The sequence below is a fragment of the Puma concolor genome, chromosome D1, assembly GCF_028749965.1.
Source record: "Puma concolor isolate L17-30 chromosome D1, mPumCon1.1.hap2, whole genome shotgun sequence".
NCBI classification, from domain to species: Eukaryota; Metazoa; Chordata; class Mammalia; order Carnivora; family Felidae; genus Puma; species Puma concolor.
The window spans coordinates 102,099,023-102,121,222 of record NC_141676.1 but is presented as its reverse complement, the minus strand read 5'-3'; the positions used below and the strand labels follow the sequence as shown (position 1 = coordinate 102,121,222).

The 22,200-nt window shown below is 40.5% G+C and overlaps 1 protein-coding gene across 8 annotated transcripts in view; it reads right to left on the bottom strand.

The window, feature by feature from the left end:
* SIK3 (SIK family kinase 3) overlaps positions 1–22,200 on the bottom strand; it is a 250,149-nt gene that overhangs the window by 81,422 nt on the left and 146,527 nt on the right. The window lies entirely within an intron of this gene.

Genomic DNA, 22,200 nt, shown 5'->3' with positions numbered 1-22,200 from the left:
AACTGAAAATAAAGGAGGCTTTTACCACCTCAGTGAAATTATTTCATTGGCTATGTGGCTAACTAAGGTATAGCAAAAGATTTTACATGTGATAAACTTTGTAATACTATAAATCAAACTATCTTCTATATTTAAAAATGAACTGGTTGACCCATAGCCAATACCATGAATTGCTAATTACCAGTACCAATACCAATTAGTACCAGTACTAATTACCAGTACCAGAAAAGTAAGTACTTTTTTTCTAATAGTGGCAGGTTTATTCTGAACCAGTGAATCCTCAACCCATTTCTTCATCTAACAACATACCCAGATCATAACAGCTGATGAGATTAGAAACACTGGCAAGACAGCTTGCTCTACCTAAAATCTCCAATAGTCTCATTGGCACTATCCTTAAACTAACCAATCTAGGTGGGAGAAGGACACATTTGCCATCGTAAGCATCCTGAGATACTGGGAAAGTAAAAAATCAGACGATATAAACAAGTGTATTATTGTCTGCTCATCAATGGTAGTAGTTTCAGTCTTCGTACCCAACTGTCTTTGGCACCATCTTGATCACCCACAGGACCAGTCGGATAGATCTTTTCTTCATCACAAAGAGGAAGTCTGAGATAAAACATACGCCCTCGTAGTGCTTACCAAGATAAGATGGAGGGCTTAGGACAAGGAATGGGGTAGAGCGTGAAGAAGGGGAGCCAAATGACAATCCATCCACAGAGCAGACTTTCAAATAATTCAAAGAGCATTCTGACCACAAAGAGCACAAAATATTGGAGATCAAATACTACAGTAATTTTAAGAACAGCGTCTTAGGGGCGCCTGGGTGGCGCAGTCGGTTGAGCAGCCAACTTCAGTTCAGGTCACGATCTCGCGGTCCGTGAGTTCGAGCCCCGCGTCGGGCTCTGTGCTGACAGATCGGAGCCTGGAGCCTGTTTCGGATTCTGTGTCTCCCTCTCTCTGACCCTCCCCCGTTCATGCTCTGTCTCTCTCTGTCTCAAAAATAAATAAACGTTATGGGGCGCCTGGGTGGCACAGTCGGTTAAGCGTCCGACTTCAGCCAGGTCACGATCTCGCGGTCCGTGAGTTCGAGCCCCGCGTCAGGCTCTGGGCTGATGGCTCAGAGCCTGGAGCCTGTTTCCGATTCTGTGTCTCCCTCTCTCTCTGCCCCTCCCCCATTCATGCTCTGTCTCTCTCTGTCCCAAAAATAAATAAATGTTGAAAAAAAAATTAAAAAAAATATATATATATATATAAAAAAATAAATAAACGTTAAAAAAAAAAAAAAGAACAGCATCTTAGAGGATCACTTAAATTATTAAGAAAGACCCTTCAATGGAATTATCATAATTGTTAGTATTATCAAGTGGCTCCTACACCAGTTCTTTGAAGCGTTTTCCTCAAAAAGCAATCACTTTTTATAGCCAAGATGACCAAGGTAGTAGAAAACAAGAAAGAAAACAGGAAGCCTTTAGCTTAGAGGGTTAAGGTCTAGACCACCACTTTCTCCAGGAGTTCAGAGGTAGTGATAAACGAGTGTGCACTCTGGTGTATTCACACTTCAGGTGAGATCTGTCAAATGAACTTGAAACAACACAAAGTCCCTAACTAGGGAGAGTCACTTAATATAAGCTGTTAAAGAACTGGACATCCATCACATGTGAAACGCTAGGTTTTATTTTAAGACGCCCTTCTCTAACAGTACCTGCTCCTTTGACCCCCTGTTCCTCTTAACCCAAGGCCTAATTATTCTAATAATATGTTTTAGCTGCTAAACTTTGTCTAATTAAAGGGCTTTGAAGAGACAGCTATTCTTGAGAAACATAAAAATAAACCCTTATGAAGGTTTACCATCAGAAGCTCATTTGGCCAAGCCACCCATTAATTAAAATGCCCAAGAGACATTCGTCTGGCAGTAAATACTAATTACCAGAACACATCAAAGAGCTTCTTAAATACAACAGAATGATTAATTTCGTGATTTCCAAAATAAGTGATTTTCTTTTATTAAAAAAAAAAAGACTCTTTATATTTGCTAAGTACTTTGTTTTCCTAAAACGATTGGAAAGTTCTCAAAATTGCTACACAGGCCAGGAGCTGGTGGAATGCAGCCTAGTCCTATTTTATCTCCACAATGACACGCTGGTTGTCCTTGGACAAATCAGTTATGCTGCCAATATCTCCACCTCTTGATCTGCTGAACGGAAATAAACCCTGTTACATGCTATGGCCAAAGAAAGGACAGCGTGTTTGGGAATAAACTGGTACTATGATTGAGAGTCACCATATATGATATAACTCTAACTTCCAAGGACATTTAAAAAGCTGTTTTTAAGAAGGTCCACTCAGTACCATACAAAGACTATTTAAGCATTTGCTTCTTCGGGGGGCGGGGGGGTCGGGATTCTGCAGAGCTTAAAGGCATTGATATACATCAATCGTCACTGTTACGTGTTTCTGGTTAAAAGGTATTTTTGACAGCAGGCTGGATGAAAGAGCTTCAACTATATAGTATTTTCCCAAAGACACCTACGGTATCCCTACAGCTACGAATACAAAGATCAACAAATCACTTTCTACAGTGCAGGCTGCGAGCATCGGATGTTTTTTTTTCCCTAGCTGCTGTGTCTGACGTTCAGGTTTTCTCAGCTTTGGGAGCACTGGGCTCTTCCGCCATCCAGGATCATCTTAACGGCTCTATACCGTTCAGACTCCAGCCTCCGCTTTCATTTTGGCCCATCTTGCTGCCACCACCACGGCCACCCCCCCTCCCATCCCTGTTAGTCTGCTTTCAGAGCAAAGCCACGGGAGCTGGTGGGTGTGCCAGGAAGCCAGCAGCCTGCCGTGGTTTCCAGCCCCTGCTGAAACCGCCTCTCGGCTGCCAGGGGGCAAATGGCTGCTTCACGTCGGCGTGTGCCCTACAGGCAGGCAGTGAAAATGCTGCAAGCTCACGTGTGATGTTTAACTTCCAGCAAAGAAACCCAGAGCCGCGGCCCAGCCTGGACTTGCCACAAAGTCACAGCATTTGAATGAATACTGGGGTGACCTCAGAATGCAAAAGAAACCACGTGGCTCCCGAACCACTCAGTATTCAAAGTAAAACACATTCTGAATTGTGTGGGGATACACCCCAGGGGCAAGGAGCGCTAAGGAATCGTTCTGCTTCTTCCAGGCGGTTCAGGGAGCTGCTTCTCCTAAACACTGGGCGACACACAACCTCACCCTCAACCTCACCCTCAGTCCCCAACTCCCCACACGACAGCCATGCCCCTGGCTCCCCGGCCCCCGGCCCCGAGCCGGGCCACGCTCCAGCCCTGCCACACCGTGGGTCCTTCGCTGACAATTCGCTACTTGTCTACTCAGCTGCCACTCCACCTCCGGGGCCAATTTCAAGTTTCGTGTCTATCACAGCTTCATTCCAACCACGGCAGCGGAGACAAGGATGAGGGGACTCTCAGCTAAAAGGAGAAAACGGGCCTCCTGTTTCAAGCTTTTATCAAAAGGCAGGAGTGTAAATCACCACAAATCACACGCGGCACTGGGCTTCTTTCGTTGTTTTTATCTGCTCTTCCTCACAAACTGGGAAGACGTTAGTGACACCGGGTGACACGCACACGTCGCGAGGAGCACAATTCTTAGAAGTGGAGGGAATGAATTCCGAAGTTTCAAGGTATGAGAGCAGGCGCGCATAGAAAGTCTGCTTCAGAATTCACTGCTTGTAATTTTGTCCTAATCTGACTCAGGAAGAAATATCTTGTGGTGCATTTAGATTCTAACCTTTCAAAGAGCAAAAATACACACGAGGCGGTCTTGACTTCCCTTGCTCAGCCTCACTGCAGTATCAGAGGCAGGCCACTAATGGGATGGTGGTGGGGAGCCAACATTTCTTAAAATAAGTCACTTTTCCACTATAAACAGAGAGCGTCTCCATCTGTCTGCTAAGCCTATGACTCTGACTGACCCAAAACACTAGCTGAAAATGACTGTACCCTGACAGCAGGTCAAACAACAGGGCAGAAACTTTTCACTTTTCATGATAAAGAGAGAACCCCGTCTAGAACGGGGGGGAAAGGGGCCCGTGTGCTAAGCTTAGGTGGCTACCTGAGAACGTCTCTGCCAATTCCAAGCTAACCACAGCTGCCCGTTCTTTGCTCTGCCACTCAGCTCTATCATTTCTTCTTTCGACACCCATGGAAACGACTTCCTGTTTATCAAACAAATGCTCCTTTCCAGAAGAGCCAGGGAGGGCCAGGCCAAGAGAACTCAGCTGCTGGGGAGCAGGTTAACAAGAGTGCACTCACTGTAATATCACAGGTCCCTAACTCTTGCAGGCCCCAAGCTGCCGAGGACTGGGGGACAGAGGTTTGGTACTTTGTTTTCCTTGCCAAGAATCCAACTACCTTACACCAGCCTGCTTTACTTACTCCTACATCTAGTTGCAATCATTTTTTTTTTTCAGGTTATTTATTTATTTTGAGACAGAGAGCACAAGCGGGGGAGGGAGAGAGAAAGAGAGAGAAAGAGAAAGGGGAAAGGGGGAGGGGGGAATGAAAATCTCAAGAAGGCTCCAGACCGTGAGCACAGAGTCTGACACAGGGCTCAAACTCATGAACTTGAGATCACGATCTGAGCTGAAATCAAGAGTCGTACGCTTAACAGACCGAGCTACCCCAGTACTCCTAGCTGCTATCTCTTTTCTTCATGCTCCCAGGCTTCCAGGCCAAAAACCTTGCTGTCACCCCCTTCTCTTTCTCCCACCCCCACATCCAATCCATCAGCAGATTTTATTAGCTCTACCTTCAAAATATACCCAGAATTCAACAATCCCTCATGCCACCTCCACCCCACCCTTGTGTCAGCAACCTAGCCAACAGCCACTATCTCCCTCCTGGATCACTGTAATCGCTCGTCACATTGGTCCTAAAGAGTGTCCCTGATTCAGTGCTTGGCCCCCTGCGATCTACTCTCAAAACAACTGCCAGAGTAATACGCTTTTAAAAAACTTTTTACTTTGAAATAATCACAGATTCACAGGAAGTTGCAAAGACAGTACGGACAGGTCCGATGTACCCTTCACCCACTTTCCTCCAGTGGGTAAATCTTACATAATTATAGAAAAAACCCAGAATCTGACACGGGTACAATGTGAGTAGAGCCCTATCTCATTTTGTCACACCTGTACATTCATGGAACTACCACTGCAACTGGGATATAGAATTATTTGGGATACAGAATTATTATTATATGTTTTCTTCGGTCTATCCCAAGTAAATTAAACTTCTTCCTTAAAGGTCTTGAGGAAACACAATTTCTTTGTGAGACACTCATAAGATATGCCTAGAACTGTTTCTATCTTTCCCTCTGCCTCCTTACTATATACAAAATAATGTTCTGCAAGGGTGCCTGGGTGGCTCAGTTGGTTACGCGTCCAGGTTTGGCTCAGGTCATGATCTTGAGGTTCATGAGTTCGAGCCCTGCGTCTGGCTCTGCACTGACAGCTCAGAGCCTGGAACACGCTTTGGATTCTGTTTCCTCTCTTTGCCCCTCCCCCGTTTGTGCTTGCACTTTCTCTCTTTCTCTCTCTCTCTCTCTCTCTCTCTCAAAAATAAATACACATTAAAAAAAATGCTCTGCAGATGATCGGTGCTTCATAACTACAGATTACCTCAAGAAATATCAATGAGAGAAAAGTCTATAAACTTATAAAGACATATTTCCTTAATTCTTCATTGTGCCACTAAACAAAGTTTGTAAACTAAGTACTATTTATGTTAAGTCTTTAAAACAAAAACAGGCTATTCTTTTGATATGAAGTTCTTTCACATTAATGTATAAAGGAGGATTTGTTTTCTTGTAGCTCCTTAAAAAAATACTTCTAGACTAAGCGTCAAGCCCAGGCAGCCTATGAAACAGAAACTCATATATTCCGAAAGGCCTTTCAAGAATGCTATTCACACAGGGGTCCCTGGGTGGCTCAGTCAGTTAAGTGTCTGACTTTGGCTCAGGTCATGATCTCACAGTTTGTGGGTTCGAGCCCCACATTGGGCTCTGTGCTGACAGCTCAGAGGCTGGAGCCCACTTTGGATTCTGTATCTCCCTCTCTCTCTGCCCCTCCCCTGCGTGCTCTCTTTCTCTCTCTCTCAAAAATAAATAAACATTAAAAAATTTTTAAAAAAAAGAATGCTCTTCAGACATTTCTTACGTAATGCAAATGTTTCACTTGCTACACTAATATACTAGCAAATGTGGGTTGGCTAACTTTGTAATAATGAGGCTATTCCCTGGTTCTTATAATTCACAGGCTCCAAATCAAGCTCATTCTTTAGAAGCCAGCTGAAAGGTCATTTATCTGAAGCTTTCCCTAACCTACTCACCTACCCTAGAAGAAAATGCACAAATTAGAAAATCTGTGTCTAATGACCTTTATTCTAGATATTTCTATAATATTAGTGAACAGCTGTGTTACAATTATTTCTTAACATGTGTGTCTTCCCTTTTAGACTAAGGTTTCATGGTCCATCGATGAGTTTCTATCCTTGAATCCCTGCAAGGTGTTAGAAAATATGTATGGTGTGCCTCTGTTTGCAAGAAGGAAGAGAAAATACAAATGTGCATGTGTATACGTGTGTATATGTTTTCTAAAAGAAGTAATGTCAAGTAAAAAATTTCTAAAAATGGTTACTTATAGGGGGATGAAAAAGGGATGGAAACTTGACTTTCCTGAATGTACTCTGTTTTATAGCTTTAACCTTGGAAACACGTAATGTTTTAAATAAATCAAACAATTCACAGTTTACTCAAACAGAAGAAAAAGTAATTTCTGACACCTGAAACCTAACTGGGAAAAAAATGGACCTAGTTGTAAGTTAAATTGTGACATAACCAATCAGAGAGTAATTTTTTTTAGTGACAAACACAGTATTTTGCCTTAATGGGATATAACCTAAGGAAAAAAGGAACCAGTCTCCTTAGTATTTGTAATAATACTGGGATTGTTTTGAATCAATATTGCCCTCATTCACTCATATCAAATAGGTAATACGCAAAGTCATTTGGAACCACAATTTTCAGCGTAAGAAAAACAAGATATAAATATACAATATTCAAGAAGTTAAAAAGACTGAAATCTTACATTTCAATTGGGATGTTAGTACAAACCCGTGTTTTACTTTTCTCTATATAAACGATACAGATCTCCTACCTCTGTGCTCTGAAAAGGCCTCTAAGCAATGACAGACCGGTAGCAGTAATAAGCATCCCTAGGGCACAGATTCTGGTCTCTACGTGCTATTTTCCACTTGAAAGGACCACAGTCCCTAGAAGACAGGTTTGATTCCAGGTCTGAGATGAGAAATATTCAGGGTAGGCCTGGGATAGCTTAGTTACAAGCAAGGAAGTTATCAAAAGGACATGGGGACATGTCAAAAGGACACAGGTGTCAACTGAAAGAGGCTCCTGCTGGCCAAGTGGAAAACTTTAAACATCAAAAGACCAACGACTCAAGGGACTGACACACATCAAATGTATTAAGATTCATAAATTCACACTGATATTACAAATAAAATCAACTTTTCTGGTCACCACTGGAGATTGGTAGGGTACCAATTCATTATTCTGAAATTTAATACATAAAGGAAAAGAATCAAGCACTTATTTTGCCTTTACTACACTTTCTAAACAGTTTATAGGCAAAGTTCTCCACAAAAGAATTAGAATTCACAAATACACAGAAGGAATGAGAGAATCACAAAATGACAATTTTGCAATTTCTAATGAAATATGTGTCTAAGCAACTAAATTAGAAGGGTAGCTAAACCATTACGTCAAGGTCTGATGGGAAACTTTATAAGAACTTTATAAAACTTTATACATCACGAAAAGTGGGGAAACCAGACATTACACGACTCCTGAGATGATGCAAGAGGAAGACGATGAAGTGGTCTTGTCCCCATCGCCCCCATGTTGGCCTGTATTTAACCAAACCACTTTACACAAAATCGCGACCTAGAGGAACACGTGGACTGACACGATAAGGATTCAAATCCATAATGCAGGAAATTGTACAAGATGATCCAGTTTCTTCAACAAATGGCATAGAAATAAGTGTGTAGACGTCTGCCGGAGAGGGTTAGGGTTGTTACAAATGATAAAAAATTTGAGACACTTGTCAACTTAATGCATGTATGGGCTTTGCTACATCGTGATTTGAGCAAACTATAATAAGACGTTTTGGGACAAGTAGAGAGAGCTAAACATGCCCTGTTTTATTTATTAGAAGAAAACACTGTTAATTTTGTTGGGTATAAGAATGGTATTGTAGACTTTAGTTTTGATTATGAAAGAGTAGCTGATATTTAACCATCTATAAAAGTTGGACTATTTGCAGACAACAGACAATAACCAGCAAAAGACTATGATTCTTCACAGAAAGCATAAGAGGTAAACCCCATATTCACCCCAAACCACAACCTAGGGAGACAGAGGTCAAGCAAAGAGAAGTAGGTTAGGGTAGAGGAAAGAGATCAGAGTTAGGGGCTAGTAACAGAGCTAGAATTTGGGTGGTGGGATAGCAGAAAAGGAACACCAACAGTTAGCATAGAAATTCCACTCAGGTACTTGGCCAACTCCCAAACTGCACATATGCAAAGCAAGACAATGGAAGGCCTAGCAGAAAAAAACTGATGGGAGAATGAAAGCTAAAGAGAAATTTTTAGATGTCACATAGCATTCAGGAGATGCTGGAGTTCAGATTTAGCTTATAAGGAGAGACCTCTGTGAATATTCTAGGCACTCAGTTGAGGCCTCATTAGACAAAGCCCTACGAGTAAGGACTGTGCCAAAGGAATAGTAAGTAAAACTCATAAAACCACCCTAACAAAGCCTAAAACCAACCCTCAGCATGATCAAGTTGATCCATATGTAATTTAACTTCCTGCCTGAACAAACTCAACACCACAGAAGATAACATAATCCAGAGTCTCTACAACATGTCACCCTTAATATCTAGCAAACAACAAAAAATAACTAAACATGGGAAGAAGCAGGAAAAGTGACCAATAGTCAAGAGAATGAAGTCAAGAGTCAAGAGATTAAAGCAAAACCAAAGATGACTCAGAGTTAGCAGGCAAGGACTTCAAAATGACAATTATTATGTTAAAGAAAACACAGGACAAGATATACAAAATAGATGAAAAGACAGAATATGTCAAGGGAGAACCAGAATCTAAAATATATATAATCGTGGGGTGCCTGGGTGGCTCAGTTGGTTGAGCATCTTACTTTGGCTTAGGTCATAATCTCATGGCTCGTGAGATCAAGCCCCGTGTCGGGCTCTGTACTGACAGCTCAGAACCTGGAGCCTGCTTCGAATTCTGTGTCTCCCTTTCTCTCCTCTGCCCCTCCCCCGCTCTCACTCTGTGTCTCTCTCCTTCAAAAAATAAAGAAACATTAAAAAAATTTAAATACAAATAATCTATAATCATATATTCTAAAATGGCAAAACATTTGAAATTGAGAATTTATTGCATAGGTTTTAAGAGCTAACAAAGAAAAAGACAGTATTGGTGACCTTGAGTTAGGTATTATGGTGAAGTTTTTTAAAGTCTCTCGCTCTCGGGGCACCTGGGTGGCTTGGTCGGTTGGGCGTCCGACTTCAGCTCAGGTCATGATCTCATGGTCCGTGAGTTCAAGCCCCACGTCGGGCTCTGTGCTGACAGCTCGGAGCCTGGAGCCTGTTTCGGATTCTGTGTCTCCCTCTCTCTCTGCCCCTCCCCTGTTCATGCTCTGTCTCTCTCTGTCTCAAAAATAAATAAACGTTAAAAAAAAAAAATTAAAAAAAAAATAAAGTCTCTCGCTCTCTCTCCATATATATATGTACATATGAAAATATATATATTAATATATATATGAAAATGTTAAATATTTATGAGTGAGTAAATGAATATTAATGAGTGAGATTATATGATTTCTCAAATTTGCTTTAAAATACTTTAACCAAAAAAAAGTTGGGATAAAGGGTGAAACAAAAACAGCAAAATGCTGGTAACTGTCAAAACTGGATGATGAGCATATGAGAGTTTATTATACTATTCTCTTCCCTTTTACATATATTTGAAAATGCTTATATTAAAAAGCTTTTAAAAATGGAATCTAACATCTGTATACCTATGTTCATAACATCATTCTGTCCAACAGCCAAAAGGTAGAAACAACCCATGTATCCATCTGTGGATAAATAAACAAAAAGTGGTCTGTACACACAACGGAATATTATTCAGCCTTAAAGAGGAAGGAAAGTTTGATACATACAACGTGGAGGAGCCTTAAGGACATTATGCAAAGTACAACAAGCCAGTCACAGAAGGACAAATACTATGATTCTACTGTTAAGTGGTAACTAGAATAGTCAAGTTCATAGAGACAATGTAGAATGGGGCTGCCAAGGGATAGGAAACAAGTAAATGTGAAGTTAGTGATTAATGGGCACAGACTTTGAGTTTTGCAAGACAAAAAGAGTTCTGTAAATGGACACTGGTGATGGTAGCACAATAACATGAATATAACTAATGCCAAACTATCTACTTAAAATGGTTATAAAGGTAAAACTGTATGCGATGTGTCTTTTAACACAATGGCTTTTAAAATGGGACCATGGGAATGCAAGCTGGTGCAGCCACTCTGGAAAACAGTATGGAGGTTCCTCAAAAAACAAAACAGAACTACCCTACGACCCAGCAATTGCAATACTAGACATTTATCCACGGGATACAGTGTGCTGTTTCGAAGGGACACACACCCATGTTTATAGCAGCACTATCAACAATACCCAAGGTATGGAAAGAGCCCAAATGTCTCTTTCCATCAATGGAGGAATGGATAAAGAAGATGTGGTGTGTGTGTGTGTGTATATATATATATATACACACACATACATACACACACACATACATACACACACACATACATACACACACACATACATACACACACACAATGGAGTATTACTTGGAAATCAAAAAGAATGAAATCTTGCCATTTGAAACTATGTGGATGGAACTGGAGGGTATTATGCTAAGTGAAATTAGTCAGAGAAAGACAAAAATCCTATGACTTCACTCATATGAGGACTTTAAGAGACAAAACAGATGAATATAAGGGAAGGGAAACAAAAATAATATAAAACCAGGGAGGGGGACAAAACAGAGGAGACTCATAAATATGGAGAACAAACTGAAGGTTACTGGAGGGGTTGTAGGAGGGGGGATGGGCTAAAAGGGTAAGGGCACTAAGGAATCTACTCCTGAAATCATTGTTGCACTATATGCTAACTAATTTGGATGTAAATTAAAAAAAATAAAAAATAAAATAAAAAAAAACTCTTTGCTAACAGGATAAAAAAAATTTTTTTAAATAAAATGGGACCAATGATCTCAGTTTTGTCGATTGTTTCCTTCGCTATGCAGAAGCTTTTTATCTTGCTGAATTCTCAATAGTTCATTTTTGCTTTTGTTTCCCTTGCCTCCAGAAACATGTCTAGTAAGAAGCTGCTATGGCTGAGGTCAAAGAGGTTGCTGCCTCCAGGATTTTGATGGTTTCCTGTCTCACATTTAGGTCTTGCATCCATTTCGAGTTTATTTTTGTGTATGGTGTAGGAAAGCGATCCAGGTTCATTCTTCTGCCTGTTGCACTGTACAGTTTTTCCAACACCACTTGTTGAAGACACTGTCTTTTTCCCACGGGATATTCTTTCCTGCCTTGTTGAAGATGAGTTGACCACATAGCTGTGAGTCCATTTCTGGGTTTTCTACTCTGTTCCATTGATCTATGTGTCTGTTTTTGTGTATCACACTGTTTTGATGACGGCTTTGTAATATAGCTTGAAGTCCAGAATTGGGTGCCACCAGCTTTGCTTTTTTTCTTTTTTTCCAAGACTGCTTTGGCTATTTGAGGTCTTTTGTGGTTCCATATAAATTTTAGGATTGTTTGTTCTAGCCTCTGAAAAATACGATAGGGATTACATTAAATGCGTAGATTGCTTTGGGTACTATAGACATTTTAACAATATTTGTTCTTTCAATCCATGAGCATGGAATGTTTTTCCATTTGTGTCCGCTTCTTTCCTAAGTGTTCTATAGTTTTGAGAGTACAGATCCTTTACCTCTTTGGTTTAAGTATATTCCTACGTATTTTATGGGTTTTGGGACAATTGTAAATGGCATCAATTCCTTGATTTCTCTTTCTCCTGCTTCATTATTGGTGTATAGAGGAGCAACAGATTTCTGTACACTGATTTTATATCCTGCAACTTTGTTTAATTCATTTATCAGTTCTAGTATTTTTTTGGTGGAATCTTTTGGTTTTTCTATTGTCTGCAAATAGTGAAAGGTTCACTTCTTCCTTGCTGATCTGGATGCCTTTTATTTCTTTTTGTGTTCTGACTGCCGAGGCTAGGCCTTCCAGTACTACATTAAATAACAACGGTCAGAGTGGACATCCTTGCTACAGAGGAAAAGTTCAGTTTTTCCCCACTGAGGATGATATTAGCTGATCTTTTGTAAATGGCTTTTAGGATGTTGAGGTATGTTCCATCTATCCCTACTTTGTTGAGGGTTTTTATCAAGAATGGATGCTGTATTTTGTCAAATGCTTTTTCTGCATCTATTGAAACCATCATATGGTTCTTATCCTTCCTTCTATTAATGTGGCATATCACGCTGATAGATTTGTGAATATTGAACTACCCTGCAGCCCAGGAATAAATACCACTTGATCGTGGTAAATAATTTTTTAATGCACTGTTGGATTTGATCTGCTAGTATCTTACTGAGAATTTCTACATCCACGTTCATAAGGAATACTGGTCTGTGGTTCTTTTTAGTAGGGTCTCTGTCTGGTTTTGGAATCAAGGTAATGCTGTCCTCGTAGAATGAGTTTGTAAGTTTTCCTTCCATATCTATTTTTTGGAATGGTGTAAGAAGAACAGGCATTAACATTTCTTTAAATGTCTGGTAGAATTCCCCTGGGAAGCCACCTGGCCCTGGACTTTGGTTTGTTGGGAGATATTTGATTACTGATTCAATTTCTTTGCTGGTATTATAGGCCTCTGCACAGTGAAGGAAATAATCAACAAAACTAAAAGACAATCTACAGAATGGGAGAAGATATTTGCAAATGACATATCTGATAAAGGGTTAGTATCCAAAATCTATAAAGAACTTAGCAAAGTCAACACCAAAACAACAAATAATCCAATTAAGAAATGGGTAGAAGACATGAACATTTTTTCCAAAGAAGACATACAGATGGCTAACAGACACATGAAAAGGCATTCAACATCACTCATCATCAGGGAAATACAAATCAAAACCACAATGAGATACCACCTCACACCAGTCAGAATGGCTATAATTAACACTATAGGAAACAAAAGATGTTGGTGAGGATGTGGAGAAGGGGGAACCCTCTTGCGCTGTTGGTAGAGATGTAAACTGGTGCAGCCACTCTGAAAAACAGTATGGAGGTTCCTCAAAAAGTTAAAAATAGAACTACCCTACGACCCAGCAAATGCACTACGAGGTATTTACCCAAAGAATACAAAAATACTGATTCAAAGGGGCATGTGTACCCCAATGTTTATAGCAGCTTTTATCAATAGCCAATATGTTGTGTGTGTGTGTGCACGTGTGTGCGCACATACTGGAATATTACTCAGCCATCAAAAAAGGGTGATGAAATCTTGCCATTTGCAATGATGCGGATGGAGCTAGAGTACACTATGCTAAGTGAAATAAGTCAGTCAGAGAAAGGCAAATACCATACAATTTCACTCATATGTGGAAGTTAAGAAACAAATCAGATGAACATAGGGGAAGGGGGAAAAAAGAGAGGGAAGCAAATAATAAGAGACTCTTAACTATAGAGAACAAATTGAGGGTTGCTGGAGGGGTTGGTGGGTTGGGGATGGGCTAAATGGGTGATGGGTATTGAAGGAGGGCACTTGTTAGGATGAACAGTGGGTGTTATATGTAAGTCATGAATCAGTGGGTTCTACATCTGTAACCAAATTTGCCATATACGTTAAATAACTAGAATTTACATAAAACTTGAAATAAAAAGAAGATAAAATGAGATCGATCTCAGTCTTTCTTTCATTCATACACACACACACACACACACACACACACACACACACACACACACACCAGCCCAGAAAATATCTTTGAAAAACATCAAAGTTTGAAAGCACTAATTCCAAATATGTCATAAAAATCTCTTTATATAAAGTCAACTTTCTAAGTATTATGATTAAAATATCCTTATTTTTTTCTAACAGTTTTGCTTTGTCAGAGAAACTACATTTTCCAAAGAAGGTTAAGGGGGAGAAAACAGTTCAGAGAACCCTCAGGAAAAATATTAATACAGAAGCCAGGCAAACATATTCCCTTGGGACCTGTATATATTATTATTTTTTTTTGTTTTTGTTTTTTTTGTTTTTTTTTTATTTATATATGAAATTTATTGTCAAATTGGTTTCCATACAACACCCAGTGCTCATCCCAAAAGGTGCCCTCCTCAATACCCATCACCCACCCTCTCCTCCCTCCCACCCCCCATCAACCCTCAGTTTGCTCTCAGTTCTCAACAGTCTCTTATGCTTTGGCTCTCTCCCACTCTAACCTCTTTTTTTTCCTTCCCCTCCCCCATGGGTTCCTGTTAAGTTTCTCAGGATCCACATAAGAGTGAAACCATATGGTATCTGTCTTTCTCTGTATGGCTTATTTCACTTAGCATCACACTCTCCAGTTCCATCCACGTTGCTACAAAAGGCCATATTTCATTTTTTCTCATTGCCACGTAGTATTCCATAGTGTATATAAACCACAATTTCTTTATCCATTCATCAGTTGATGGACATTTAGGCTCTTTCCATAATTTGGCTATTGTTGAGAGTGCTGCTATGAACATTGGGGTACAAGTGCCCCTATGCATCAGTACTCCTGTGTCCCTTGGATAAATTCCTAACAGTGCTATTGCTGGGTCATAGGGTAGGTCTATTTTTAATTTTCTGAGGAACCTCCACACTGCTTTCCAGAGCGGCTGCACCAATTTGCATACCCACCAACAGTGCAAGAGGGTTCCGGTTTCTCCACATCCTCTCCAGCATCTATAGTCTCCTGATTTGTTCATTTTGGCCACTCTGACTGGCGTGAGGTGATACCTGAGTGTGGTTTTGATTTGTATTTCCCTGATAAGGAGCGACGCTGAACATCTTTTCATGTGCCTGTTGGCCATCCGGATGTCTTCTTTAGAGAAGTGTCTATTCATGTTTTCTGCCCATTTCTTCACTGGGTTATTTGCTTTTCGGGTGTGGAGTTTGGTGAGCTCTTTATAGATTTTGGATACTAGCCCTTTGTCCGATATGTCATTTGCAAATATCTTTTCCCATTCCGTTGGTTGCCTTTTAGTTTTGTTGGTTGTTTCCTTTGCTGTGCAGAAGCTTTTTATCTTCATAAGGTCCCAGTAATTCACTTTTGCTTTTAATTCCCTTGCCTTTGGGGATGTGTCGAGTAAGAGATTGCTACGGCTGAGGTCAGAGAGGTCTTTTCCTGCTTTCTCCTCTAAGGTTTTGATGGTTTCCTGTCTCACATTCAAGGGACCTGTATATATTAAATGCAGTAAAAATATTTTGATAATTCTCTGGGGCATTTATTTTCATATAATGGTAGAACTGGCAGTGTGATCACACAACTGCCAGTTGTGTGAATGGGTGTTTAGCAGTAAAGTAAGGTCATCAAACTAAGTTTTTAAGCACGAAACACAGGTGGCTTCCTCACATATCCTAGGCAGGTTGCAAGCATAAATGCTACAGTCATAGCTGATATGAAGAAAATAAAACAAAAAAATGAAGACTAATGAATGGGAAATTAATTGGGGAAGAGACAGAAGGAAACTGTCTTATTTCAGAGTGATAAAATGAAGCTCAGTGATACAGTTATTTGCTTCTGTCAGTAAAGCCTGAGAAAACAGCTAGCTTTTATAGCCAAAGGGAGTAAATAATTTAGTGGGAAAATAGTGTTTTAGTTGTAAAGATATACCAAAGGTTATAAGGATTAAATAGGAAAAGCATGTTACAAACAAATCACAAACCTGGTATGTAGCAGTTTGTCCAAATAAATGTGGTAGCGTTTTCAAACAAACACAAGGTTCCAGATGAAACACTTATCACATTATCTGCTATTCATGGTTGTGCAATTCAGGCTTTCCCACTCTGTGCCCAACTGGTCAGTAGCATAAATGAATGGCTTTATGAGAAGTTCCAGGTTCCATACATGCTGGCACCATTAGGAAATGTTATTTTTAAAGCATCGAGAATGTCTATGATAAATCATGCACACTTCAACAAACTGCTGTTAATAATTTATTATAAATGCCCACGAGTTCTGCCTGGTCTTCAGGAAACTTTTCTTGATAAAATGCTGGATTTATGACTTCATGGTCTCAGATAGGAAGTTTGGGGATATATATCTAAAGAAATCATACTGGGGAAGTTTTAAATTATGAGCGTAGTGGTTTGCCAAACTAACCAGTTTCTCAATTTTGTTTGTAAAATCAAACAGACACACATTGTCATGGCTGCCCCTTTGTAATATGGTTCTGAATAGTACGCAATCCTCATTTCAACAAATCAAATGGATGAGTCATAAATGTTCATTCAATAACCATTTATTGAAGCCTATTAAGTTGTTCAGAATTTATAACCTTCAATATCTTTCTCTGCAGCTATCCGGAAAACAAAAAGGTGTTTTCCCCCACATCAAACTCATTAACTAAAATACCTGTTGTGGAACAACATGAAAATTGCATGCCTGACTTGGTTATATTTCACTGCAACACAATGAAATAATTTTACTTACTACACGTTAGAGCCCGCATCAAACAGTGACACGCGCGCATACAATTCAAATGCCACGCTCTGCAGTCTAGTGACATTCTCTCATTCACTTAGTCTTTCATCCAGCTGATCAATAAATATTTACTGGGCATGTGTTCTCTGCAGACACTGTTCTAAGTGCTAGAGATCTAGCAAGGCTCAAAACTGTAGAGTCTTTACTCTCATATATGTCAGTTGTTGATAAGAACCAAGAAGGAAAATGAAGGAAAGAGATACAGAGCGGTGGGCCAGCAGAAAAAGTGAGACTGTAGACAGCATGGCTAGCAGAGATCTCTCTAATAAGGTAACATTTGATAAGATATCTGAAGGAAATAGAAGAGCGAGCTATGCAGCTATCTGGGAAAAGAGTATCTCAGGAAGAAGGAATGGAATATATGAAGGATAAAGTGAGAACATACTGGAGAGTTTAAGGAACAAAAAGGACATGCCAGTGCAAAAAGAGGGAGAGTACTAGGGCCTGACGTCAGAGAGGTAGCCGGAGACCAGATGATATAGTTTCATAAACCACAGAAAGGACTATGCATTTCTTCCAAACAGATGGGAAAGACAACAGAAGTAGCTGAGTGGTAAGATTTCACTTTCAGTTTTAAAGAATCACCCTCACTGAAATAGTGGGATCAGGGCAGATTCAGGGAACACTGGTTGAAGGCTGCTACAGTAATCCTAGCAGCCTAGGACTGTGACCTAGACCAGGCTGGTATTGGTGGCAATGGTGATTGAATTCGGCATACATTCTGAAGGTTGAGTCACCGAGATTTACTGATAGTTTTGGCGTGAAGTGTGAGCAAGGAAAAATTAAGTGTGACTTTCTAGAAGTTTTTGATGTGAGCAACTGGATGAATGGAGTTGCCATTATGGAGATGGGGAAGACCGCTGAGAAGAGAAAGTTGGTAAATGGACATCAGTTTGCACAGGTTAAGGCTGAGAGGCCTATCAGACATCTAGATGTCAAGTAAACACTTGGATACATAAATCTAGAGTTCAGAGGATAGAGCAGGAGATTTAAAATTCAGGAGCCAGAAGTTTAATGGGTCATACAAAATTAACTAGTGAGTAGATGGGCACAGAAAAGAAAAGAGGTCCACGGACTGAGCCAAGGAGTATTCCAAAATTTAGATATCAGGAAAATGAGTAGGATCTGGCAAAAGAACCACCACAAGAAAGGTGATAAATTAAGAGACCATTGTTTAAATTACCGAATCTAGTGTCAGCACCTCAGTGATACTACCTACAGCAAGTGAGAGACACAGAAACACACACACACACACAGGGAGAAAGAAAGAAAAACTTACTACAAACAGTTTTATAGTGGAGGTATGTTCAAAGGAAGAAGGAAATAGGCAATTAACTCTCTAGCAAAATCAGGGCAGAGTTCACAGAAAGTATAACGTTTGAGAAGGGTCATGAAAGCTGAGTAGCAACTAAAGGGCAAAGGAGAATAGCTGGGCTTTGGTATCTTGTGTTCTCACACTTCGTACTGAAATCGCCTTTCAACCAATTGTTGAATTGAACTGGTTCAACCAGAACCAATTGTTCTGAGACCACAGATTCCTTTATAGGCTTCCCGAGGAAAGAAAGGACAATATTCCACGAGGAATTAAGAAGCAAGTAATCAGGAAGTTTTCTAACTCCCCACTACCTTCACACTACCAAGGTATATGCTAGGATATCTGGTAAACCCCTTTCTGCTTCTCTTGCCTTCACATGTATCAAAGACACAGAAACCTACATCACAGTCTACTGCTCCACCCAGATCCTGCCAGTTACCTAGGAAATGTCAACAGCCATGAGGATAATCTATTTGATAATTTAGCCTCATGACTCCTTGAATCTTCTTCATCTCCAGTGACATATAACTCCCTCAAAGTTCAGCAACTGTTCCTCTGGCCACATCCTGAACTTGCCTTTGCTTAATATTTTTCTACCTTTGAAATTTTAAATTTCAATAGTATACTTCCCTCTCTCTTAACATAACCTTCTAGGTCAGCAATGTTGAATAGAAATATAATGTGAGCCATTTTAATATAATTTAAGATTTTCTAGTAGTCACATTTAAAAGCAAAAAGTATCTGGGACGCCTGGGTGGCTCAGTTGGCTGAGCGTCCGACTTCGGCTCGGGTCATGATCTCACAGTTTGTGAGTTCGAGCCCCGCGTCAGGCTCTGTGCTGACAGCTCAGAGCCTGGAGCCTGCTTCAGATTCTGTGTCTCCCTCTCTCTCTCTCTGCCCTTCCCCCACTCATTTCATGTCTCTGTCTCGCAAAAATAAACATTAAAAAATTTTTTTTTAATTTAAAAGCAAAAAGTATCACTCATATTGAAAGTTTTATATTTTATTCAACCCAATACATCAATCCCAACCCAATCATAAATATTAGCAATGAGATGCTACTTCAAATTCCTATCACATTTCAGACACTAAATTGTCTACAATCTAGGTGAGATATAATTTTGTCAAAAAAAGAGTTGTGTTTAATGAAAAGGTATTTTACACTGTGTGTAATAAAGAAATAGGTCCTGCCCCCAGTGAAGATCTGGCCTTGTCCCTTGGCTTCCGAGAGGTCATCTCTGAGCCCCTAGAATGTTATGTGAGTGACAGGAGCATCTGTGTTTACCTAGGGGGCTTGGTTCATGCCAATCTTACAACATGACTTAACGTGGAAGTGGTCATATTCATCTAGTCTTAGGGTAGAGGCTGACCACACTAGGAAGACCAACAATGTAATGGAGGGTGTGAGTTTTGGGTCACGCAATAACAGGCGACCTGAAGCAGAGATGAAGCATATGGGCAATCAATCAATCAATCATGCCTACGAAACTCTGAACACAGAGGCTCAGGTCAGCTTCCTTACAGGCAGTCCTCAGTGCATACTGTTGCACAACAATGTCAGGACACTGACACTACACATCCTGATTCTACAGGGAGAAGAAAATAAAAGTTCTGTGTTTGGGACTGCTCATGTAGTACCGGACTCTGTGCTTCTTCCCTTAGCTGATTTTAATTTGTATCCTTTCCCTGTAATAGACTGCAACTGTGACTATAATGGCTTTCAGTGAATTCCATCAGTCTTTATAGCAAATTATCAAAGGTAAGGGTGGTTTGGGGAAATTTCCAAACTTGCAGTTGGTGTCAGAAGTGAGGGTGGTCTCGGAGACTGTGCTCTAACTTTGTAATTAGCTAACTCTCTCAGCTGGCCTAAAACTCTTGGCACACTGCCTTAGTTTTTTAGTTTTACATGTACAGTAAGTCAGATTCAAAATTCGGTTCGTCAGTAGTACTACCTACATTTCAAACGCCCAAAGCAACATGTGGCCAGTGGTTACTGCATCAAGCAATGCAATTTCAGACTGTGAGCCCTCTGATCCTCTTATGCCCAACACACTTCCTTCTCCATTTCATCTAAACCTCTAGCTTTTTTCAGTTCCTACTATTTAAGATCATTCATCCTGATGTCAGGTGCCTTCATCCCCCTTTCACCCCACACCCAATGACCCAGACATTAATTACTTTATTGTCAGTGGCCTCAGCTCTTCTGCCAAATGTCTCTCTTCTTCTGCACATGTTCTATAAACCACCAATACTGGATCGATCCAAATGTCTTTCTTACCCCCTTTACCCACAGGCTGTTGAGTACTGCTGAGGATAAAAATCATTCAATCCTGTATAATGGAACACCAAGTGCATGGTTTCCCATTGCCAGGGCCTCTCATCAACTCCTAGCTGTCCTTGATCACATCCTTCTGTCACTCCCAGGAGCAGCTAATTTCACCTCCTCCACAGGCATCCAGGTTCCTATCCTTTCACCCTTAACCATCAGGTGCTGATCTGGCCTCCTACTTGAGGCAGAAAATTAGACAGAAGGTGGGAGGTATACCTTACTTCACATTCTTCTACCTACAAAACCACCTACAGCCACATATGCCCTTTACCTTCTTCCACCGTCTCTGAGCAGGGCCAATCCCCGTGTTCACAGCTCAAGCTCCTTCTATTACTCATGGACCTAATTGTGCAGGTTATCTTTTCCACATTGATTATACTCAAACTCATCCTGCTCACTACTGTCTCCTTAACTCCACCCTAAGATCAAGTCTTGTATTTAAACAAAACAAAACTCCCCCTTGCACTTTGTCGAGTAGTGAGAGGATCTAAGATTTCACCAGAATTTAACAAGTTAATATGCCACGGCTGCATGAACGCTGGCAGAAGACATGAGACCCTCTAGGTCAGAGACAAAGGACTTTGGTATATAGGGCAGAGCAAGCAGCATAAGCATCAACATATTTGCCTCAGTTATCCCAATCCTAACTCCCACAGAGTGATGGATGGAGACCAGGGGACATCTACACATTCAGCTGGGTGCATTCAAGACAGGAACCTGTAACATTACAATTCTTCAACGATAACATCTGCCAGTGAGAGCTTACTATGTACCAGGTGATAGTTTAAGAATATTATTTATTTATTTATTTGTTTGTTTGTTTATTTATTTATTTTTAAGAGGGAGAGACAGAACACAAGCAGGGGAAGAGCAGAGAGAGAGGGAGACACAGAATCCAAAGCAGGCTGCAGGCTCTGAGCTGCCTGCACAGAGCCTGATGTGGGGCTCGAACTCACAAGTCATGAGATATGACCTGAGCCGAAGTCAGACACTTAACTAACTAAGCCACCCAGGTCCCTGTAAGAATCTTTTTATTTTTTAAAATACTTCTTAGAAATTGAAATATAATTAGTATGACATAAAATTAACTACTTTAAAAAGTGTACAATTTGGAGGCACCTGGATGGCTCAGTCAAGTGTCTGACTCTTGGTTTTGGCTCAGGTCATGATCTCACAGTTCGTGAGTTTGAGACCCACGTTGGGCTCTGCACTTAGAGTGCAGATACTGCTTTGGATTCTCTCTCTCTCTCTCTCTCTCTGCCCCCCTCTAAAATAACCAAACAAACAAACAAACAAGCAAACAAAGTGTACACTTTGGTGGTTTCAATATATTCACTATGTTGGGCAATCATCACTACTATCTAATTCTAGAATATTTCCATTAGCCCAAACAGAAACCCTCTACCAACAAGCAGTGAGTCCTACTTCTCCACACCCCTGTTCCATGGTAACCACGAATCTACTTTCTGTCTCTACAGATGTGCCTTTTCTGGACATTTCATATAAATGGACTCACACAACATGTGGTCTTTAGTGTCTGGGTTCTTTAACGGAACAAGGTCTTCTAGGTTTATCCATGCTGTAGCTTA